The following is a 4,463-nucleotide window of genomic DNA, read 5'->3' on the forward strand; positions in this document are numbered from 1 at the left end:
GTATGTAATGAGAAGTTAATAGTGTTACAGGTTTGTGAGAAATTTACAGTGCGAGACAAAAAAAGAAATTAAAAGGAAGTAATTAAATCAATAGATAGACAAATAAGAAATTAAAACGAAAAAAAAAAAAAAAAATTGCAAGGGGAATGTAACATGTAATCAAGTTGTTTTTTTTTTTTTGTTTTTTTTTTTTTACCAAAAAAAAAAGGAACCTCGGACATGGGTAACTATATTTTTTAGTTTTTGGATTTTTCCATAAGTTTTAAGGATTTTTTTTTTTTTTTTTTTATATTTCAAAATCGTTTATGAAGACATTAAAATTTGGGGAGCATTTTTGCATTCTGTTCTTGTGAATGAAGAACTTGGCCAGGCCTAAAAGAACATTGACACAGAGTTCATCTGTTATGTTGCTTATAAGTAAACAGAATGTTATATCATCTTTTGAGAAGGAAACTGGTGACGATGGAATGAGAAGGAGAAAAAATATATGGTCAGTGGTTTCAATGTTGTCTTCACAAAATGTACAAATATTATCTTCAAAATTAAAGCGTACCCTCGATAATTCCTTAGATGGGTAGATGTCAGTCATAATTTTGAAGTGGGTCTCTTTTGCCTTGGGGGTATGGGTAGAGTCAGATACATGGTTCGCAGCGTGGCAATCGATTCCTCATCAAATTTATTTAAAATATCCTTTTTTTTTTTTTTGACGTCCAGGGAATAAGTTTCCTGTGAAACATTTCCTAATAAAGGAGTTGCCGCGCTTTCTGTCCACAATTGAGATTCCCTGGAGTGATAGTCGGGGTAACTGTGGTTGTACGGTTCGGTGCGTCATTATATTTTTGGTCAGGAATACAAATTGTCGAGGCAGTGCGTTTCGTAACTTTAGCAACTCTAATATGGGAGGCTTGAATCTGTGTGTAGTACAGAACTGCTCATTGTCCAGAGGACTGCCAGTGTCATCCATCAAGTCAATTATCGACCATATACCTTTCTCAAAGCATTCCTTGTAAAACAGAGGTTTGTTGCCATGCAGTACATATCGATTGTTCCAAACTATTATACTGTGTGGTGAGAAATTGTGTACGTATATCATTTTCCAGTATAATAATATTTGTTTATGGAACTCTGAACATTTGACAGGAATCTTGTTGATATCCAAGTCAGAGATAAGCAGAAGACTCAGGCCGCCGACTTTGTTGAATAAGTAGTTTGGAGTACAATACCAGAAAGAACGATGAGGTTTGATCCAGGATTTCAACCAGTTCACCTTCAATGTCCCATTCAAGCAGTCCGACTCTATCACTTTCAGCCCTCCTTCACTTGTTTCTTTCACCATATGTGATTTTTCTTAGATGGTGTGGTCTGTTCCTCCAGATAAAGTTGAAATTGATTTGGTTAACAGATTTTACGAGTTGATTTGGAGCAGCATTGGAATACGCTGGGTATATACATCTGGATAAACACATCCATTTTAGTCAAATATATCCGGCCTAATATTGATAAATCTCTCTGGAGCCATATATTAGAATTAAGCTTTACTTTGATTCAGTTTAGATTCAATGTTCCTGGATTGATTTAACGTTTGGTCCTTGGATAGGAAAATGCTCAAGTATTTTATTTCTGATTTCATAGAAACATCGCTGATTTCCTTTAGTGGCGAGTCATGCAGCGCAAGAAGTTTGCATTTCTTTAAGTTTAATGACAATCCTGAAGCCTTGGAGAATGTTTTGGTTTTTTTCAGCACTTATTGGGACTTGATGTTCATTTTTCAAAACTAAGGTTGTGTCATCTGCCAGCAGGCTAATAACAATTTCTGTCCCCAACATTACTTCTGTCCCACACGTATACACACACACACACACACACACACACACACACACACACCTTAATTCCACTCTTTTATATACGCATGTCTGGAGTTCCGGGAGCTCGTTCTCAACGTTCTGGGGATAATCATAGCTGTGCTGATAGCATTGGCCGAAACGTATCCACAACCAAACCGACATTAGCTCATCCACTCATTCACATATGTGTGTGCCCGGAGGTCCGGGAGCTCCAGTCATAAGTCCGGGTGATCTATGTCCGGAGAAGGCTCACATTAGCCGCTCTAAGGGGTCCTGCTGCCCCCCAGCTTCCCGGCCTTTGAGAAGAGACACATAACTCCGCTCTTCCGCTTCTCCGCTATGGGCCCTGGTACTCCCGATCCTCCGAACTCAGGTGAATTGCGTGACGTGCTTCTGCTCTCCTATAAGCCCCTACACACTTCGAACACGGCTGTTATCACCCTGTTACTGCATTTCAATGACACCCATTTGCTTTCGATCTCAGTGTCTGCCTCCGTACGGAAAAAGCGGGAGGGGTGGGGGGGCATAAGCGCATTCGTGGTGTAAGTAATCAGAAGTTAATAGTGTTAACGGTTTGCGAGAAATTTTTAATGCTAGACAAAAAAAGAAAATTAAAAGGATATAATTAAATAAATAGATAGAAAAATAAAATTAAAAACGAAAAAAAAAAATTGTGAGGGGAATATAACATGTAATTAAGTTGGCGGTTCACAAGGAATCTCAGACATCAAACTGTTTTTAATTGAACATAAATAGTACACCCAAATATACAGATGTACAAATAAACATAGCAAGGTAGAACTGAATGTCAATGAAACAACCAGGGATGAGGAAGCAACGGACATCAGGACATTTGTTCTGTATGTAATGAGAAGTTAATAGTGTTACAGGTTTGTGAGAAATTTACAGTGCGAGACAAAAAAAGAAATTAAAAGGAAGTAATTAAATCAATAGATAGACAAATAAGAAATTAAAACGAAAAAAAAAAAAAAAAAATTGCAAGGGGAATGTAACATGTAATCAAGTTGTTTTTTTTTTTTTGTTTTTTTTTTTTACCAAAAAAAAAAGGAACCTCGGACATGGGTAACTATATTTTTTAGTTTTTGGATTTTTCCATAAGTTTTAAGGATTTTTTTTTTTTTTTTTTATATTTCAAAATCGTTTATGAAGACATTAAAATTTGGGGAGCATTTTTGCATTCTGTTCTTGTGAATGAAGAACTTGGCCAGGCCTAAAAGAACATTGACACAGAGTTCATCTGTTATGTTGCTTATAAGTAAACAGAATGTTATATCATCTTTTGAGAAGGAAACTGGTGACGATGGAATGAGAAGGAGAAAAAATATATGGTCAGTGGTTTCAATGTTGTCTTCACAAAATGTACAAATATTATCTTCAAAATTAAAGCGTACCCTCGATAATTCCTTAGATGGGTAGATGTCAGTCATAATTTTGAAGTGGGTCTCTTTTGCCTTGGGGGTATGGGTAGAGTCAGATACATGGTTCGCAGCGTGGCAATCGATTCCTCATCAAATTTATTTAAAATATCCTTTTTTTTTTTTTTGACGTCCAGGGAATAAGTTTCCTGTGAAACATTTCCTAATAAAGGAGTTGCCGCGCTTTCTGTCCACAATTGAGATTCCCTGGAGTGATAGTCGGGGTAACTGTGGTTGTACGGTTCGGTGCGTCATTATATTTTTGGTCAGGAATACAAATTGTCGAGGCAGTGCGTTTCGTAACTTTAGCAACTCTAATATGGGAGGCTTGAATCTGTGTGTAGTACAGAACTGCTCATTGTCCAGAGGACTGCCAGTGTCATCCATCAAGTCAATTATCGACCATATACCTTTCTCAAAGCATTCCTTGTAAAACAGAGGTTTGTTGCCATGCAGTACATATCGATTGTTCCAAACTATTATACTGTGTGGTGAGAAATTGTGTACGTATATCATTTTCCAGTATAATAATATTTGTTTATGGAACTCTGAACATTTGACAGGAATCTTGTTGATATCCAAGTCAGAGATAAGCAGAAGACTCAGGCCGCCGACTTTGTTGAATAAGTAGTTTGGAGTACAATACCAGAAAGAACGATGAGGTTTGATCCAGGATTTCAACCAGTTCACCTTCAATGTCCCATTCAAGCAGTCCGACTCTATCACTTTCAGCCCTCCTTCACTTGTTTCTTTCACCATATGTGATTTTTCTTAGATGGTGTGGTCTGTTCCTCCAGATAAAGTTGAAATTGATTTGGTTAACAGATTTTACGAGTTGATTTGGAGCAGCATTGGAATACGCTGGGTATATACATCTGGATAAACACATCCATTTTAGTCAAATATATCCGGCCTAATATTGATAAATCTCTCTGGAGCCATATATTAGAATTAAGCTTTACTTTGATTCAGTTTAGATTCAATGTTCCTGGATTGATTTAACGTTTGGTCCTTGGATAGGAAAATGCTCAAGTATTTTATTTCTGATTTCATAGAAACATCGCTGATTTCCTTTAGTGGCGAGTCATGCAGCGCAAGAAGTTTGCATTTCTTTAAGTTTAATGACAATCCTGAAGCCTTGGAGAATGTTTTGGTTGTTTTCGGCACTTATTGGGACTTGATG

The sequence above is a fragment of the Fistularia commersonii genome, unplaced genomic scaffold (genome assembly GCF_037954325.1).
Source record: "Fistularia commersonii isolate RoL2024-O1a breed Wild unplaced genomic scaffold, RoL_Fcom_v1.0 HiC_scaffold_39, whole genome shotgun sequence".
In the NCBI taxonomy this organism is placed as follows: domain Eukaryota; kingdom Metazoa; phylum Chordata; class Actinopteri; order Syngnathiformes; family Fistulariidae; genus Fistularia; species Fistularia commersonii.